This window comes from Hemicordylus capensis, chromosome 4 (assembly GCF_027244095.1).
Source record: "Hemicordylus capensis ecotype Gifberg chromosome 4, rHemCap1.1.pri, whole genome shotgun sequence".
NCBI classification, from domain to species: domain Eukaryota; kingdom Metazoa; phylum Chordata; class Lepidosauria; order Squamata; family Cordylidae; genus Hemicordylus; species Hemicordylus capensis.
In genome coordinates, this window is record NC_069660.1 from 200170360 (window position 1) to 200190443 (window position 20084).

General features: G+C 48.8%; 1 long non-coding RNA gene across 4 annotated transcripts; it reads left to right on the forward strand.

The window, feature by feature from the left end:
• The first annotated feature begins 1472 nt into the window (after positions 1 to 1472).
• Positions 1473 to 11499, forward strand: LOC128324840 (uncharacterized). Of its 4 annotated transcripts, XR_008307124.1 has the most exons (11): positions 1473 to 4337; positions 5072 to 5147; positions 5748 to 5839; positions 6371 to 6440; positions 6596 to 6739; positions 7544 to 7666; positions 7990 to 8127; positions 8534 to 9077; positions 9729 to 9882; positions 10152 to 10214; positions 10482 to 11499. It is a non-coding gene; the product is annotated as an uncharacterized LOC128324840 (long non-coding RNA). The 4 variants fall into 4 exon arrangements; XR_008307123.1 differs by having other exon boundaries at positions 9729 to 10214; XR_008307125.1 differs by having other exon boundaries at positions 8928 to 9077; positions 9729 to 10214.
• The last annotated feature ends 8585 nt before the right edge of the window (positions 11500 to 20084 follow it).

Sequence of the window (20084 nt, forward strand, 5' to 3'; positions counted from 1 at the left end):
TCATCCCCTCAGTAAAAACTACCCAGAGTCTCCACAGGAGAAGGGATGGCCCTCGCTCCTGAGTCTGGGGCCCACCTTGTCTCTCCCTTTGGAAAGGGTGAGCTAACCCTGCTCCCTGGGGATAGGAGAGAAGAGGACATGATGGGGTTGGATAAAGAAGACTCTCAGAGCCAAACTATAGATTCCAGTGGATCTCATTTGTATTTGTCTCCATTCCCTATGAAAGGAATGCAGAAGAAATGGCAAAAAATGACAGCTAGGAATTAGCATTCAATTCTGGAGCTCTGATGCACTGGTGTTTCTGAATGACATTTCTTCTTTTGGTAAAGAAAGAGATATTGGAGACCTATTTGACATTATGTCTTTGGACCAGAACTCCAGAGTGCAGCCAACAGATGCGGATGGCCATTTTGAGGGATGGTGCCCATTTTGAAGATGGCGGCCATTTTGTTGACCACAGTAGATTATATCACAATGGAGGTTCATTGTTGGACATACCATGAAACAAAATGGCTGCAGGCATGTGTTGGCTGTGCCCTGGCACTCCCAGCCACAGTTAAAGTTAGAACACACTGTTTATTTTTTATAAGATTTCATAATTTAAAAAAAAAATCAAAATAACTTAAAGAAATAAAAATGAACTAAAAGAAAATGAAAGGGGAAACCCCACTAAAAATCCAAGGCCCTAGGAAAATCAGAGTGAGCATAAGTTTATGCATTGCTCTCCTTTGCCTCATTTGCAGGGTTCTGACATCCAAGAGGCCAAGATCCCAGTGGTCAGCACTAGGGATCAGGAGCTGGATGTGGAGAACATCATCAGTTCCCCGGAGTACTCTTTTCTCAGCTGGAGGGGCAGCTCCAGAGCTCATGGAAGCAGAAGACCTTCCTTAGGAGCCCATGCGGGGGTGAGGGAGAGGTGGTTAGTTTAGCAAGAAGCCGGGGTAGGGGGCAGAAGCTCTGAGCAGCATGGAGGGTTGTTTTTCTCCTCCTTCCACAATACTGGAAGTGAAGTTCATCTGTTGGACTTGATAGGCAGCAGGGAGAGGACAGAGGAGAGCAGACCCTCATTATGACAAGCCATAACAAAGTCTAGGAAATTAATTGCCAGAAGATGTGCTGATGGCCACTAGCTTCAAAAAAAGATTTTGAAGGGATCCTCTTGGAGAAGAGGGCCATTAAAGGGTTTTAGCCATGATATCAGTGCAACCACCAAATCTTTGAGATGCCTAGAGAAATGCTACAGATGGGGTAAGTGTCTCCATGCCCAGCCTGTGGGCTTCCTGCAGCTATCTGGCTGTCCACTCCTGGAAACAGGGTTCTGGGCTGCATGTATCATTCATCTAATCAAGCACAGCTCTTTCTAAACACCAATGTTCTGATCCCATGTGTCTTCTTTCTTTCTTTTCTTAGCACCCAGAGGCCAAGCACCATTCAGAAGAGGCTACAAAACACCAATGCTGACGAAGCACCATTCCTTGGAGAGGTCAGGAATCATCAACATCCAGTCCCTCCCTCCTGTGGGTTAGGCATGTGGGTCCCCCATGTTGCCCAGGAGTAGAGAGAATGTGGAATGGCTCTAGTTTTAGAAGCTGCAGGGTGGGTTACCACCTTCTGACAGTCATTTGCTTAAACCTATGGTAAGGTACTGTGGCAGTGCATTTTGATTAAAAGAATGGCCACCATGGGGACAGACATGTCCTTAACAACACTGCATCACAATGGTGGCACTGTGGAGGTGATAGGATTAAAGAAGACGGCCGCAAAGAGATGGCAGCTATGGCCTTGACCTCCTGTCCAGATCTAACAGTGAAAGTTCCCTGCTAACTTGGCAAAGGGGCACCTTTTAACATGGTGATTCTCTTTTATTTAGCAGGGGAGAGTAACTGGCCCTACCCACCCCCAGCACAGTACTTTCCAGTGACTGTTGCTGGTGTCTATCTTATGTTTCTTTTTAGATTGTGAGCCCTTTGGGGACAGGGATCCTCCTTATCTATTTGTTATTTTTCTGTGTTAAACCACCCTGAGCCATTTTTGGAAGGGCGGTATAGAAATCAAATGAATGAATGAAAGTTGGAGCATCCAATTGCTTTAATTGCAGCAATAGAAAAACAGTAACAAATAGATGAAGACTGAATTAAAATAAAATAAAATAAGCAAACTAAGCTAAACAAATGAGAAATGAACTAACTGGAAATGGGAAAGAAAAATGAAATGAAAACAAATTTTTGCATGCTTTTACACATCTCTTTAAAGTCCTCACTAAGGAGCCGACTTAAAGCATGAAGTTAACCAGAACTGGTCTTTTCCAGAAAAGAGCCACCGGGGCCCCAATTTAGTGTGGGAGCACAGCATGTCTTGGTGGTGGGGTCAACACCTTTCCCCTCTGCCATTTTCATGCTGAATATTGCCTCCATAGACCCCCATGTCTATGGGAGAGCTAATGCCCACTTCCAGCTTGAAGCCCATTTGTTAATAACAGGGGTGAAAGTAGCATGTAGTCTGGCCCTTAGAAGCCTGGGGAAGTTTGGAGTGAGTGCCAAATCCTTGCAGAGGTCATAAATGAAGTATCTAGTCCCCCTTGTGGACGGACTCTGGGAGTGGGGCGAGCATGTCGTGTTCCTCAAGGACAGGCAGGATGGGCATCCAACCACAGATGCAGCAGGACGGGAGGGATTTTGCTTGGTGGGGTGGGCTTGAATTCAGGGCTCAGCTACACAGTGCACATGCCAGGTCCTCCATCTGAAGGAAGCTGCACCTGAACTTTCCAGAGGTGATTGCAGACTCAGGAGTGTTAAGAGAGAAGAGCCACGCAATGGTCTCCCACTCCCCACTATTCCTTTCTGCTGCCCTTCACGGCCCCCTAAGAGTCTTTTGTCCTTAGAGGCATTTCTTGAACAAAAGGGTCCTAGTCTAAAAGTGAAGAGTGCCACAAAACTGGCAGAAGGACCCTTCCTTACTTTGGAAGCCAAGCAATCTCCATTTGGAAAGAGTGGACTGAGCTTCCTCTGCAGGGATGGGACAGAAGAGGACTTGTGGGTGTGGAGGATTTCTGGGGTGGCTTCCTCTCAGGGCCAAGTTGCATGTTAGGAGGCTTGTGTGTTTCTTTTCTGACAGAATGAAAATCTTAGGAATCCCAACCTTATTCATTCATTTCCATTCATTGGGCAGTGGGGGAGGAAATAATGGCAATCAAAGTTTCACTTCCAATAAGTGCCTGGAAATAATGGCAATCAAAGGCAAGGAAAGGGGGGCTGCTTTGAATCTTGCTCTCCTCTTGGTTCAAAAAGGTGACTGTTTACAGTTTATCTGCTTTGACTGATTGCTGTGCATCAAATTACAAAAGCTCAGCCAATACTTCCTGGCAGCCATTTTGTTTCAACAACAGTTGATCTACACCAGGGATTCTCAACGTTGGGCCCCCAGATGTTCTTGGACTTCAACTCCCATAAACCCCAACAAAGGCCACTGGTGCTGGGGATTATGGGAGTTGAAGTCCAGCAATATCTGGGGACCCAACGTTGAGAATCCCTGATCTGCACCACACTGCTGGTGTGCTGCATCTTGGGTACAATAATCTCTACCCTCTGGGCGGCCATCTTCCTTCGTTCCTTCCTTCCTTCCTCTTAACAACAATGCATCGTGGTGGTGGCCCACTGCAGATCATATGGCTCAACAAAATGGCCTCAGGGAAGTGAGGGTCTGCCTGGGAGCTGCAGGGCAGACTGAGCTGCTAAATTAAGCATACTTTCTTTCTTGGTTGGTAATCAAAGCAAAACAAAAAGCAATAAAAAGGAAACCTAAAAGAAAATGAACATGAAAATAAATTAAGCTCATAAGAAATGAACTGAATGCCAAAGGAGAATAAACATGAAAAGAAAAATCTAGTGTAAATGGGGGGAAATGGCAGGCCTGTCTTTCCACAGTAGTTCAAACACATCATTAAGAAAAGGAGTTGAAGACTTAAGAGACTGGAAGCATTTGCTTTAAGTCCCTAAACAGCCCCAGGTGGGTGAACCCCAAGCAACGTGGAAGCAGAGGGTCTGCAGGAGTGGGGGGCTGTACACTTGCCCCCTCTCTGCTTTTCCTGCCCAATATCGCCTCTGGAGCAGCTCTCCCCTGTGGCTCTTCTGGGATGCAAAATTTCCACCTCCGCCCCCCTTTCTGCATTCAGCTCACCTGGTGATGACCGCAGCCTGGAAAGCTCAATGCGAGGGCCAGAGCAGCCATTTCTCCCCAGTCTCTCCTTCACAGAGTTCTTCCATCCCAGGGGCCAAGACTCCGTACGCCAGCATCGTGGACGAGGGGTCGGAAGGGGACTGTGCCACCAGTTCACTCAGGTACCTTTCTCAGCTGAAGGGCAGCTCCAGGGATCACAGAGGTGGTTCACCTTCTCTGGGAGCCTGCTTGGGGGGGTGGGGGGTGGCAGGGTTGGGGGCTTCTTCGTTTAGCCAAAAGAAGCCTGCAGGGGAACATGAGCATTTCTGAAAAGGCTGCGCACCTTTGAGAGATATTTTTCTGCCCTCACTGCACGAGGACAGGAGTTCAACATAAGGTGTTGATTGGCACTAGGGGAAGGGCAGAAGCCAGAAAATGCATTTCTTATCCCCACACTCCACATATTTAAAGCTACGGAATACACCGCCACAGGATGCAGTGATGGCCACTAGGTTCAGCAAATTATTAAACATGTTCATGGAGGAAAAGCCACTTGAAGACTATTAGCCATGATAGCCAAGGAACCTCCATATCTCCAGATTTATTATATATATATATGGGAACATATTTATGAATAAACACATTTTGATGCCACCTAAAGTGGTTTTTCACAACCAACTAAATGTTTAGAATCTTCAAAATCCAGAGTTAAGAGATATTGAAGATGTACTAAGAAGCCAGAACAGAGACCAGGGAAAGGTGGTTTTCTCCATGAGCAGCTTGTGGGCTTCCAGGAGGCATCTGGCTGTCCACTGTGGGAAGCAGGGTGCTGGGCTACACATATCTTTCACCTGATCCACAGGACTCTTTGCGTGCATTGATGTTCTAATGCCACGCCTCTTGTTTTTCCTTTCAGAGTCCGGAAGCCACAGACGTGGCTCATAAAGAAGCTGCTGAACACCTATACGGTGGAAGACTCGTCATCTGCAGAGGTCAGAAATGAACATCCATTTTTTCACGTGGATGGGCTCTGGGTTGTGTGTGTGTCCCCTGTTCCCCAGTAGGAGACAGAACATGGAACGGTTCCAGCTCTAGATGCCTCAGGATGGGAGGGATTTGGATGGGTGGAGTGGGAGGAAATGCAGGGCTCCAGTTGAGGCATTGGAAACGGGGTGAAAATGTAGTGCAAGGCTCTTCTGGGTAGAGATGCCAAATGCCTTTGTTCTAAGAGATATTTCTTATTTTAGAGCAGGACTGCACAGCCTTCGTCCTCCCGCAGATATTGGCCTTCAACGCCCATAATCTCTGTCTTTGGGCCACTGAGGCTGGGGCTGATGGGAATTGTAGTCCAACAGCGGCTGGAGGGCCAAAGTTGTGTAGCCCGTTTTAGAGGGTCATTCATTAATTTGAAACTTCAACACCCCTTATAGCATAATGGGTGACCCCAAACTATCTGTTTCTCAAGCCCTACTCACTAGGAATAATGTGCTATCTTGACTCAAGCCATCCCTTGGGCTTGGTTCCTCTCAGAAGCCTTACAAGGTCAATGCAAGCACTGGAACGCTCCCGTTTCTCTTCTCTCTCCTCCTCAGTGCTCCTCTACGGATGAGGATGACACGATGTATGATGTCAGCAGCATCAAAGATGAGGTGTGGGACTCTCCACTGACCCCCAATTCGGCCAGGTACCCTCTTCTCAGCGGAAGGGCTACAGAAGTAGCCTTAGGTGCCAGTAGGGAGCTGGGGGGCATTTAGCATAGCAAGCAGAAGGTTGCAGGGGACAGGAGCAGTTCCCCCATGTCTGAGCACCATAGAAGGATGTTTCCTCCCTCGCTGCTCTCTGAGAACTCTGGAGGGGGAGTTCACCCAAGGAAGCCGATTGGCAGCAAGTACAAGACAGACAATGGCTATTTGCCAAGGGAGCTATGAGACCCCCATGTTGTTAGCATGACCAGGTCTTGGGGAGAAAGAGCACGGGAGAGCTCTTTCTTGATGCCCCCTTTGAACACTTCCCAGGGCCTCTCAATGGCCGCAGTTGGGAAAGAAAGGCTGGACTTGGGAGATCTTTGGCCTGATGATCCCCTGCCATCCACCTTCCAAGGGAGGCTAGATTCTTGCTTAGCATCTCTTTGGGTGCTCGTGTTCTTCTTCAGCTGGCTGCCATCTCCAACAGGACAGTTCTTTGAGCAGCCTTTCTCTCTCCTCTCTTCTCACAGGAACATCGGTGAAGAAGAAAGAAGAGGAGAGCTGGCCCCAGATTGGTTCTCCTCGGTCCATCTGGGAGATGTAAGAGAGGGAAACCAAGGGTGACTTCCCTTGGGCCCTCTGCCCCTCGTATCCCACACTACACAGGATGGCAGTTTTGATGGTAGTCACTGTACCATCACAGTTTTGATGGTAGTCACTGGAACGCTCCCGTTTCTCTTCTCTCTCCTCCCCAGTGCTCCTCTACGGATGAGGATGACACGATGTGTCCAGGGAGCCCCTGGTGGCGCAGTGGTAAAACTGCTGCCCTGTAACCAGAAGGTTACAAGTTCGATCCTGACCAGGAGCTCAAGGTTGACTCAGCCTTCCATCATTCCGAGGTCAGTAAAATGAGTACCCAGAATGTTGGGGGGCAATATGCTAAATCATTGTAAACCGCTTAGAGAGCTTCCAGCTATAGAGCGGTATATAAATGTAAGTGCTATTGCTTTTGCTATTGTTCACACGGGAGGCTGGGACTTGCCATTTCTCCTTGTGGGTGTCTTTCCCTTGCAGTTGATCTTATGTACCCTGAGCCATAGGCAGCACCCTCCAGGCCCAGATATGTGTGCAGACACCCATAGCACTGACCTGGGAATTCTCCTGACCCATAACAGTCCCTTGGATTATGTCCTGAGGCCTGACCCTCCTCTTCTCCTCAGGGGAGAGTAGCAAACAAAATTGGGGATGTCATCCCGTGAGCCTGTAGAACACCACTGAGGGAGTCAGGCACCAGGAGAGCCAAGACTTGCCTCCCGAGTAAGTCATGGCATTGGGGAAAGCGAGGGCATAAAGTCCTCCTTCCAGCACTTTGGGAGGGCAGGCTAGGGCCACTTGGCCCATGTCACACTCTGATGGGTGAGGAGCATTTCTGGCCTGTTGGGGTGACTCTGGCACAGTGGTCCCCTCCCTTGGTGATGCAGGGGAGACCCCAGAGTGAACAGTCCACTCTGCTCTACAGAGAGTCTTAAAATATGTCTGCAGTGTTAAAAAAAAAAAGCTGTGGGGAAAGTAACTTCACCCCTGTGGTCTCTTTCCCATGGTCCAACTCAGTCCCTCCCTTGTCCACTGCCTCCACCTTTGACACTATGCCACTGCACAAGGAGACACACACTTTGGTGACAGCAGCCTTGTCTTCTCTGAAGGGAGACTTCACAGATTGTCCAGACTCTACTGGAGAGGGTGGCCCAGGTGACCCCAGAGAAGACCTGCTGGGAATCCTTGTGCTCTCTGCACAGCTGCCTCCAGGGTGTGGCCCTCTTGGTGAGGTAAGTATGAGTGAATAGAAGATTTCTCAGGAGGGCTGGGGGAAGATTCAGGTCAGGTGTGTTCTGTCCGGGCCTCCCTCTCAGGACTCAGCAGGGGCCTCTGGTTGTTTCAGGGCTCTCCACCAGACACCCTCCTCCACAGTGCCCAGGCTGAAGGAATACCTGGCTTCCATCTTTAGCCAAGTGGAAATCCAGTGGAACATTCCCTCACAGAGGTGGCCTTCTTTGTTGAGATGAGAAGCATGTTTGTCAGCGTAGGCTCCCCTTAGAGGAGGGTCTGACCCCAGAGGCTTAAGGGTGTTCTGCTCCTTTCTTTCTTTTAGCTGCTCCTGAAAGACGAACACTTTGCCTCCTTGGAGAAGACCTGGACACTCCTGGTAGCTTGGTTTGTCCATCTCAGCCAGACCATCTGCTACATGAGCGAAAGGGGCCTTCTTCATATTTATGGCAACCTGAAGGCGGTGAGTGACAGACACACAACACAGGGAACATCTCTGGGCACAGAGACTCCTCTCTTTGGGGAGCCTTTCCTGAGGCTTTGCTCCTAGACATCCCCAGGTGTCATGGGAGATTTCTCCAGGTGGGTGGATTCAGCCTGTGGAGCTCTTTCTACAGGATGAAGGAGATATCCTTAAGGGAAGACACAGGAATGCATCTCTCAGTGGGAGCCCTGGAATACCCATTTGCTCCAATGTCACTTTCTCCCCCCACTTTCTGCCTCTGGGGTGGCTTAAGTGATCTCCTCCCCAAGGCAGTAGATGGTGGCCAAGCAGATTCAGCCCCCGAAGAGGCCTGTGGTCTCTTTAGCAGGGGGTGGATTAGCATGTGTTTGCAAGAACTGCAAGGATCCACCTTTTTCCTCCCTAGGCGAAGAAACAACAGGATTTTAGTGCCAGGATCCTGGGAGGGCTCAGGACCTCCAGTCTGGAAGCCACTTTGGGGGTCCTGGAATTCATGGAGCGGCTAAGGCACTGTGATTCTGAAGATCAGGCCACAGTGAATGCTGTCCTGGTTGCCCTGTGCCGCCCTCTCTTCCACCACATGAGTACTTGCACTCCAGCCCTCTGCCCCAGGACCAGCCAATGACAAAAAGAGACTGGCCAGCTCTATGAGGACCGGCCATCCTCCAGATTCCGACTGGGTTGGAGAAGGGAAACCAGACACCCCCTAGAAGACCTGTTGCAAGAGACCCATGCAAGCTCTTCTTCATGTTGATGGAGGTGAGGAATTCCTCCGTACCAACGACCCCTGTTCTCTGAAGGAGGAGGCTAAGATCCGTGCAGCAGCCATGAGGACACATCTGGATCTTCTACAGCACCACCACCACCACCAAGAGAGTACAGAACAGAACATCATGGCCCCCATCATGGTGCTGATGCATGTGGAGGATGAAGACCTGGAGGTAGCACAGGTGAGGGTCTACCTGTCTCTGCCATCCCTACAAAGATGTTTAGGCTTCCCCAAGTCAAGGCATCCAGTTCCAGGCCTCAAGTTATCCTCATGGGGTGGTGAATCAACTTGCTGTCCCGCTGTGTCTTGGCCCATTCAGGCATCTCAGAAACCTTTCAGGGATTGGACCTCTCTGCCCCATTCCACTTTCTCTTCCAAGATTTCATCCAAGACCCTTCTTTCCTGGGATGGGGCAAAGCTTTCCCTCTTGAATCTGGCTTTCCTCATCTTTGCTTCAGCCAAAGAAAGGCAACTCCAGTCAAGAATCTTCCCAACAATTTGGACCCCCCCCCCTTAGAGGTTGCTTTGAATCCCTGGGCCCAGTTGCATCAACTCCATAAGTGCTCAGAGGAGGGAGGCCTTTTTCACTCCCATTCTATTCTCTCCTTTTAAAGGCTGCGAAAGACAATCTGAGCCTCCTGGCAGAAGCCCTCCAATGACACCTGGAGGGCAGGCTGCTAGTGCAGGAGTCTTACAGCCTGCAGGAGCTGCTCCACAAGACCTCCAAGCATCTGATAGGGGCAGCCCCTCCCTGTCCACCCCTTGGCTCTGACTCAAGGACACTTTGGCGATTCTTTATTCATTCAGGATTTTTCTTTGCTTGTGATCCCAGATTTGGCAGCTCGGCTCAGAGAACGTCGTGGAGATGAAGGTCTCCAGCATCCTGGGCTTCTTCCTCAGCGAGCAGCCTTCAGTGAGGATAATGGCTGCCATGCTGATTGATAAGTGAAACAAGACTTTTGGGTCTCCCTTAATGGGTCATCTTGGTGGGCAAAAGTTCACTCTCTTTGAGGGCACTGGCAGAAGGGTGTGGAGGTGCAGGAGCTGTTCCCTCCCCTGGAGGACTGGCCCACTGAGTGTTAGCTAGGTCTCTTGGCTTAATTTCCTCCCAAGGTGACTCAGAGTCCCTGGAGGAATCGCTCAGTCCCAGAGGGATTAGAGAGGGGAGGACTTCCTCTCTTGAAAGATGGGATGCAGATTGTTCATGTGCAGGGTCCTGAAAAGTGTTCCCATTTCCTTCCATTTCCTTTTTTAGGTCACCTGGTCCACAAAAAAGGCAGCATCCTCACTGAAGGGAACATAGAGACCTGTTATGCTGGTAAGTGAGGGTTTCTGGGTGGGAAATGACAGTTTCTGTGATGGGAGAGGCCTGGGTTTAGGGACCTCTGACCTTGAATGGGCCACCTGTTCCCTCAAATGGAAGGTCCCGGTTGCATCCTCAGGGATGCTCAGAAGCAGGGTTTCCCATGGTGAAGGGGAGAAACAGTCAGGACTTGCTTCCTGTTGGTGTGGAAATGGTGGGGCTTGATGAAGGATGGGGTGATATCTTCATGCGATTTCTGAACCTTCTCCTTCATCCCTCCAGCGCTGGAGAGCTTGCTTGGCGACCATGACCCCGAAGTTGAGAGAGTTGCCTGCAAGACAGAGAAGATCTTGAAGAAGGCCTTTTCCCTCCACTCACGGCACAGGCTGCAGGCTGCCATTTGGCACTTGTGGGTGGGCTGTAAGAGGAAGAGATACCCTCCAGAGTACCACGCCAACTGTGTCCTTACATGCAACTTCCCAGAGGTTATGTTGGGAAGCCCCACCCCCAGCGTAAGAGAACAGCTTTTGGGCCAGGAGGCAGCAGGTGCCCCAAGTCTCCTCCTGAGATGGGCCACCCCTCGGACTGCACCCCAGCTAGGCTCCCTCTGCATTTGCAGGCCTTGCAGAGGATGCCTCTACCTCCCACTTCCTCGCTCACCCCTGCACCCTCCCAGCTGCTCCTTTTGCTCCAGCAGGCAGGAAAGGGTGAGCAGAAGACCCCCTGATGAGAATTGGGGTGGGAGGTATTGCAACACCCTCCCTTGCTGCTCAGGGGGCAGGCCAAGGTAAAGCAGAATTCTCTGGCCCGCCCTCTGTGAACCCCCACACCGCTGCCCAATCCCTGAGTGAATGCATCTGAGCACTTGCTTGGCTGCTGGAGTGGAAACAGAGGAGTAGCAGGGCAACCCCACTGACGCTGCTTTGTCCTTCTTGCTGGCATGTGCTGCTGCTGGGCAGCTAGAGGAGCTGATTCACCAAGAAGAAGAGAACATGTCAACATGCCTGCAAGGATGGGTGGGATTTGGGGCTGGCTGGGACTCCCCTAAATTTTGTTGCCTTTAACATCCCCTCGTTCTGTGTGACCCCAGGCTTCCCTCCCTCCCTCCCAGGGACAGAATGGGCTTTGCTGGTAGTCTTGTTGGGGGCCGAGTAGGAATTTTGGGCTTTCCAACAGATTGGCTGTGATGGAAAGTTTTTTTGCCTATCCCATTCTGTCTTGTTTTGTTTCCTTTAGTTGAAAAGGTATGTAATGACTTGAAATCTAGTGAAATGTATAATAAGGTTGCCGCTTTTGTTCACGTACAGTTTGAGTTCCTCTTTTCGTCCAGTCTCTTGGCGTGTTTCTGCCATATCTGGTCAGTGATGGTTATCGATCGACATCGTTGTTGCTTCTTCTATGATGCTGCTCTCAGCCTTTTGTTTCACTGGAGAGGGCGGTAGAGAGAGAGTTCCTCAGCCCCCCTCCAGTCGCCCCCTTCCCAGATCAGAGCTGCCCCTGAACTGTACACCAAAGGGTGGCAGTATCAGAGAAAGAGAGTGCCCCAGTTCCCCACCCCAGCAGAATCCCACCCAAATTAGAGCTGCAACCTCCTCATTAGCTGGTAGCAAAGTTGAATGAACCCCACACCTCCCCTCCAACCTACTTTCTCTCCTTAATAATTGAGGGCCCTGTTTGTATGCATGCACAATCATGAGCCAGAGAGTGGCACGCTGTCATCTACAGCGGCATTAAAAACAGAACTTCCATCCCTACCAAATAAACACTCATGTGCACACACTTCCAGCCCCCTCAACAATATGGACCAAGCTGAAGATCATGTTCCTGTCCTGGCAGATGTGCTCCATTCCCACCCCCTCCAAGAAGCAGGCTGGGATGATCCACCAATTCCAGGTGCCGTTTCAAATTGCCAGGCCCCATCTCACCCACCTCCCACACTCTCGCTCACTTGCTGGGCTGCCTGCCTGGGTTCTTGCCTGTAGCCCCCAGACTCCAAAGCTCATTTCTTGGCTGTGGGAGATGCTGCTACACTGCTACATGTCCATGTAAAAGACTCTTGCCTTGAACCACCCACTCAAACAATTGGCTTGGATCACTCGAGAGAAGCCCAGTTGAGGTTTGCTACCAATGAGGTTTGCTCAGCACAGGATCCGGGGAGCAAGCTGCACCTTCCAACTGAGTGCCCAGAAAGCACAACCTTCTTCCAAATGCCTCAAATTTCAAGGATCATTCCATCACCAGATTGGCATTAAGATGCACAACTAGGCTTTCCTCGAGTGGCAGTGGAATGGGCTCTTAGGTTTTGCTGGAATTCTCATCATGCTTTACTGGATCATGCTCCCCTCCCACCACCACTTAAAAGCCATCAAGTTCTGTTGGCATTCCATACCCTCTGTGGCGGGCCACAGGCTAGCCAAGATCAGATAGTTACAAGGTCAGGTGCTGCTGACACGGACGCTGTGAAGCTTGGGTCCTTGGCAAGCAGGCATGGGCTGTCCAAAGACCCCCCAGTGAGAATCAAAGCCAAGGACTGAATTCAAAATGAGTAGGATACAAAGGTTGGGGTCATGGGCACAAAGCATGTGTGTGTGATTCCTGGGGATTCCGGGGGGGGGGGGGCGGGAAGGTTGGCACAGCCAGCTACCAGGAAGACTCCAGAGGAGCTTCCAGAGCTCCTGCTGCCTGCATGTCAAACCGTTCACAGAAAAAGAGGACTCTCATCCTTGACACCCACCAGCAGGATCCCCTCAAGCCTCATGTGAATGGTGTGCCCGTCCCCAACATGACCCTCTTTCTGCTTCAATAGCCTTCTAGGAGACGCTCCATATGGGAGGTACCCCCATGCTCTCCTCAGGAGACATCTGAAGTGGAAGGGAAGCAAACTGCCACGTTGGCCACTTACCCTCCCTCTACCAGCAGCGCCACCCAGAAGCTGATTCCACTCCCCTCTCTCTGGCCAAGGGAAAGGTTGTTGCTCAGTGGAAGAGCTCTTGCTTTGCATGCAGAAGGTATCAGGTTCAGTCCCAGGTAGCATCTCCAGGGATGGCTGGGAAAGCACACCACTTGAGGCCCGGGAGAGCTGCTGCCAGTCAGTGCAGACAATACTGAGCCAGATGGTCCAATGTCGGACTCAGTAGAAGGAGGCTTCCAATCAGGTATGCCCTTCTACCCAGGCACATAACGATGATCAGGCAAGGGGAGACAGTCATCTGGGGGCCCCACAGCTTAGGGGGCACCCAAGAGACATGCCACATGCCTCCCCTACCCAGTGCTGGCCCCAGCTTCCTTGATTAACTGCACTTTTTTTCAAATGTAAAAAAAAATTCCACCTTTGTTCAGAGGCATAACTGCAATCACACACTGTAACAGACCATTATCTTCCACCAAGGAGACATGCCTGGAAAGCTCATGGCAGGTTTTCCCCACTGCTACCCAGGAAATGGTGGCCCTGGCACTGCACCATTCGCCAGCTTCAGGGGGCATCGTGGCCATGCGGCCACCCTCCAAACTGGCTGGCTGAGATCCAGCTGCCCTCCAAGCCCTGAGCTGTACCCCGTTTTCTGCTCCCACAATGCTCTGGGGTGCTCTCATTTGCATGCCTGCCTGCCACAGCTTCCTGCTCACACAGTCCCACCCCCGGCATCTGCTTAGCAAGGCTTTCCAAGGAGTCGAGGGATTCCTTGATCGCGTTAGGCAAAAGTTTCAAAAATTTTCAGAGGCTGATCCAAATTTGCAGCCCCTCAGGGGTGAAGACAGAGAGAAAACTTCAATCCCTCACTTCCATTTCTTTTGGAGGGAAGAGGAATGACACTTCTGCGGGTAGTAAAATTGAAGGTGTGGGTTATGGGTTTAGCCGGGGAGCAGAGTTCAGCAGAATAAGAGCGGAATCCTTAAATGCTAAACGGGGCTCTCCACCCCTATCTCCCCCGCAAACCTGAGCTCCACTTTTAGATTTCATAAAGTGCAGGCAGTTGGGGCTCCTAAAACAAGCCCCGCCCTTCCTCCTCTGGCTTTTTGCTTACCTCTGCCTGAGAAATTGTTCTGTAGGATTAGAAAGAAAACTTACTGTTTGACACTCGTTTACTTTGGGTTGGTCCTAAATAAACCTCATTTTGGTTTGCAGATTTTCCTTCTGCTCCTACACCAGCTCCTAAGATTTTGGAAAAGACCCCCCCCATTCCCCCCCCCCCTTTTTTTAAAGTGAAGATTGGCAATATACAGACATGCCCCGTTGCCACAGAAGATTGTTTTAACAGGAATTGTAACGCAGGCAGGACTATGTGGAGACAACCCAAAGTAATTGAGTGACATCCATAAAGCTATAAAAAAGGAAAGGAAAGGTTGTGGTTGAGTTGGTGTCCACTCCTGGCAACACAGAGCCATGTGGTTTCCTTGGTAGAATGCAGGAGGGGTTTACCATTGCCTCCCCCATGCAGTATGAGATGATGCCTTTCAGCATCTTCCTATATCGCTGCTGCCCGATGGTGGTGGTGGTGGGGGGCATTTAAGAATCTTGTCTCAGGGCCCACTCCAACCTAGTTACGCCCCTGCTTCTACCCTACTCTCCGGTCATGTGAATGCTCGGGCTGCCTGCAGCACTGAGTGCTAGCCATGGAATCCTGCCTTGCGCGTCTCTGAACTTACTAAAATCAGCTTTCCTGAAATCCAAGTTAGCTGTTTGACTACACTTGCCTTTAACTTTTTATAAGGTTAAAGTTATCACTACTACAGTCTAATTGATCAGCTCTCCTGTGTCGGTTGGTGTCAAGCCTTGGACAGCCTATTCCTTGTTTCTTCCTCCACCTTCTCAAAGAGGAAATTGACAGAAATTTGTAAGAGATCCCATGTTGATTAGAGTTTGTCTTCCAGAAGACAAGAGAATAGAAGTCCCACATTATGACTAATTCTTACTAGGGGTGTGTATGAATCGATTTTTTCATTTCAAATCACTCCCAATTTGTTTTGGGTCCAAATATCCCTCCCCCCGCAAATCACCCCAGTTTCGATTTGTACCCACCATAGAAGGTCATTATTGGTGATAAGCAGGGGCAGCCCTTTCATGAGGTGAGGGGAGACATTCACCTCAGGTGGCAGATTACTGCCCCCCTTTCCTATCAGAGTATTTCTTTGGGACCAATCTGATCCTTGCAAACCGGTCATGAAATGCCTCTCTCCGCACTCCTTGTGACGCGTGCAAGAAGGCCAAGCAGAAAGGAGGAGGCTGCTGGCAGTTTTCCTTTCTTGTCCCCTGTGCCAGTTTCCAAGCTTGCTTAGTTTCAAAAGGGGATTGGCCTGCATCAGGGTTGTGGTCAAAGGCAACATTTAGTACCTTGGGCACAGCAATATGTTGGGCTGCCCCTAGTGACAAGCGTTCATATGCTATTTTCAATCAGCTTGCAAATACAGCAAAGCTTTAGGTGTTAAATTTAAGCTGCATTCTTGAAAGCATTTCAGCAAAACAACTCAGGGATCTCTGAGTGTAAATTATGCTTTGGGGATCAGATTCCCCATGCCTACTTATGCTTTTTGCCACATAAAACAGAGACTACCATCTGCTACTATCCCACACTTAGTCAGACCACCCCCCGCCCAATACTAGTAATTCAGCCTTTCAACAAAGTATTTCTCTGAGATATTTGGCTCTTCATTGAAAGGAGAAGGAGGTTGATAAGATACAGTACAAATGACCCAGGAGTTCTTTTTTTGATATGAAAATAAGCCATGTGTTTTACTTATCAAAACACCAGACTTAAATAACAGACGCTTCCCTGTCTCCCTGCTCACCAAGAGATGAGCTAATACCTGGAACCATGTTTCATTTTGACGTTCAAAGCAAGGGGGAGTTTACAGTAAAAGAACTATGGGGAGACAAGATTTGTTTTAACTTGGCAGGACCCACAGCAAAGGGGGGAGGCCTTTAACCTCAATTTTCTTTTGAAGAGCTTCAGGAGTTGTTCAGAAGGCTGTGACTCTAACAGGCCCAAACAGGGAAAGGAATGCTTAGTTAATAGCGACAGTGCACGGCATTTCTTCTCTTGAATGCTCTTTTGTTTTCCAATCAATGCATGTCTGTTATGCATGGCAGGGGGTGGTGTGTGTTTTAGTTGTGCTTTTTGAACCTCTGAAGCTCATGTAGTTTTGGGGAGCTAGGGATGTGCACAAAGCGAGGTTCGTGCACAGGTTCGGCACTGTGGGGCAGGGGGGAGCAGCGAGCAAGATCTTTTAACAGGAGGGGAGCAGGTCCTTAGCTGCCCTCCTCAGCCCCATGCAGCTTCCTCCTCCAGCAGTGCTCCCCACAAAAAAATCCTGTACCATGGCATCAGAATGCACATGGATGGCATCCAGGTTCTTGCAGGGAGGTTCTTGCAGGGAGCACTGTCGTAGCAGAAAGCAGCATGAGGCAGTGGAGAGCAGAAAAGGACCTGATCTTTGCCTTTTAAAGATCCTGCTTACCACTCTCCCCCTCCTGGCAGCACTAAACCAGTTCAGACCTTGCCCAAACCAGCTCGGTGCCAAATCTGCGCATGAACCTCACTTTGTGCATATCTCTACTGGGAGCTCTAGCTGTCATCTGCACATTCTGATTGTAACAATAAAGTGTAGTTGTATTTGTAGGCCTGATCCCTTGCTAACTGAACAAAAGAGGCACCTTTTAAATGGTCATTCTCTTTATTGAGCAGGGGGAGAGCAACTGGCACTATCCACCCCCAGCACAGCATCCCTCCAGTGACTGTTGGTGATATCTCTCTTATGCTTCTTTTTTTAAGATTGTGAGCCCTTTGGGGACAGGGAGCCCTTTAATTTATTTATTCATATCTATGTAAACCACTTTGGGAACTTTTGTTGAAAAGCGGTATATAAAATATTCCTCGTATTCATGTCTGTTCCATCCATTTTTTCTGCTACTAACACAGCAATGTCCTTAAGGACTCATGTCAAAGATCACCATAATTTCAGTTCCGCCCAACTAGCCATAAACTATTTTATATGTTTTCATTTCCACCCTTTTCTCACTCAGCTCAGGGTGGTGATTGGATAAAGGGTGGAAATGAATTTTCTCTTCACAACAATTCTATGAGGTAGGTTAAGTTGAGAGATGGTAGCAACTTTCAGATTTATTTGAATAGGTAAACAGGGTGGGGGAATTAGGCATCTCTCAGGAAGTACATTCTATAGTGCAGGTACCAGCCAGGAAAGAACTAGCCAGGTGTTGCACCTGATTGGCTCTGGAAAAAAGGTGGGACACACAAGAGAGCATCTCCTTCCAATCTAAGGGCATGGTACAGATTTACCCTATTTGTGGAGGACTCTCTGCATGTGACCAGGAACTCTGATAAAGCAGGGCTACTAATGATGTGAACAGAACTCTCTGTGCATTCAGCTGTATACACTGGGTCTCTTGCAGACTTTAACACAAATGCATGGTGATCAGGTATACACAACCCCACTTTCTCCTGCTGAATAACTTTCAGAAGCCATCCAGTGAAATTTATGGCTGAGTAGGGATTCAAACCCAGGATCCTTGGCTGAAGTCGAACATGAACCACTACAGCACACTGAGAGCTCATTCGCACAACCACGAAACTGTGTTCTGCCTGGATTTTGGAGTTATGTGTGCTCTCAATTTTTGTTTGTGTGGAAGCAAGGTTGGAGGAAGACCTGAAAAGAAGTAATTGTGTGGAAGCAAGGTGGGAGGAAATGTTACCCAGGTTTTCCTCCTACTTTGCTTCCACACAACCGCTTGGGAACACACACAGCTCCCAAACCTGTGTAGAACACAGTTTTTGACTATGTGAATGTCTGTCTTTAACCCAAAATGCACTCTGCGTTATGCATGGGAGACCTTCACCAATGAGCAAAGAAGTTTTTGTTGAGTGCGTTGTTCTAATAGCTACTTTTTCTCCTGTGCTCTTGTTATTTTAGAGGTGATTGTTTTATTGTACTGTGTTGTATTGCTTTTTATTGTGCTTTTAAAAATGAATTCTTTTGTAAGCTGCGCTGGATTCATTTATGAAGAATGGTGGCATATAAATCATTAAAATAAATGCCTCCTTCTTATCTATCTATATTCTCCTCCACATTCTCTCTGAATTTCTTTGATATCTTCATGATCTTGAAAAAAATCACCGTCATCTTATTAAATCTGCCTTTCCTAGTGCTATTTCTCATCTTGGTGCTTTCTCTCTTGTGATCCCTTATATGTAGAACTCTATTCCTTTAAATATTTGGCTGGCCTCTTCTCTGTTTCAGCTTAAAAAATTATTTGGCTTCTTTGTTTCTTATTCTGTGTATTTTTTTTAACCTTTGTATGATACTTAATAGAGATGTGCTCAAAACCGGTTTGCCCAGTTTGATTTGAATACGAACCGGATGTTTGGTTTTACCACCCACGTACAGGGCCCCTGGTTCAGTTTGAATTTGAACCAGTTTGGGCCCAGTTCGGGGGTGCTGGGTGCCATTAAATTTTGTTTTTTTAAAAGTTTGACTTACTGCTGCTGAGGGTTTCTGCAGCCTGGGGCATGCTGCTGCGACCAGCAGTGGGCCTCCGGCAGCTCACTTCCCCCCACTGGCCTCCACCCAAGCCTCCATGGGCTGGCTTGGCCCTGTTTGCATGAGCGGTGGCCATTTTTTGCACACAGGCCATTTGTGTGACCGGGCCAAGCTGGCCCATGGGGACTTGGGTGGGAGCTGGGGGGGGGAGAGCCGCTGCAGACCCTCCCACGGCTGCAGCAGCACTGCTGAGGCCACCAAAGCAGCAGTAACTCAAACTCCCCCCCCCCAAAAAAAATTCAACGGCACCTGGCACCCCCGAACTGGGCCTGAACCAGCCCAGGGGGGTTCAGCTCAACCTCAAACCCTCAAACCGAACTGGTTCAAGCTCAAACTGGTTCAAAATCAAGCTGGTTCACACATCCCTAACACTTAGCCCATATCAAGTGCCTTATAAATAAGATGATGATGATAATGATTTGGCTCATTAAGGTTTTCAATTGGTGCAAGTATCTGTCCAGTACCTGAATTATTGCTGGTCTCAGCTCCAAACATCCAGTCCCCTGACAGTGTCCAGAGGCAAGCAAGTCCACAGACAGGCAATCCTTTGTGACTTCATTTCTCCTCTTGGCCCAGAGGTCCTAGGAAAGCATCTCCCTGAGTCACTAAAAATAATTGGATTGGGTCATAAGAACTGAAGAAGTGGCACTTGATATATGAAAGTGACATCCGTTAAACATACGTGGAAGGCTCAAACCTGTCAGCTGTTTTCCACATCATTGTACACTATGTCATATAAAAATGGATATATGTTTCGCTGTACAAAAACTCTATAAATAACATTTAAGACACAAAAACCGATCAATGCTAAGAAATGCAGGGGCTATTGTGTTTCATAGAACAGACTGTTCTGCCCCTTAGTAGAATTATTTTGTGCCAGAAATTGGAGTGGAATTATTTCTCGAATGTAACAGTACAATTTTTCCCCAGCTGACATTTTCTTCCCTGACTTCTTCCCTCTCCCCATATTCACTATCTGTATATGAATTAGAACTGTCTTCTGAATCATTCACATGAGTGATTTTGGCAAAGCTCATGGCTTTTTGTGGGGGACAAACAAAATGGGGGGATGGGGGACAGTGGAGATGGACAAAAGTCACAATTTCAAGAATGTCTCAAACTTCACCAAAGGTTTTGGCATGGGTGGGAGGGCGGGTGGATTTTTATTGCTGGAGCAGTAAAAATCAGTACCCATCTTCTTTATTTTAACTGGAAATGCCATGCGGTGGTGGGTGATAGTGCTAACTGAAAAAAGAGGCATCTTTTATAGTGGTGATTCTCTTTATTTAGCAGGGGGAGAGCAACTGGCTCTATCCATCCCCAGCACAGCGTCCC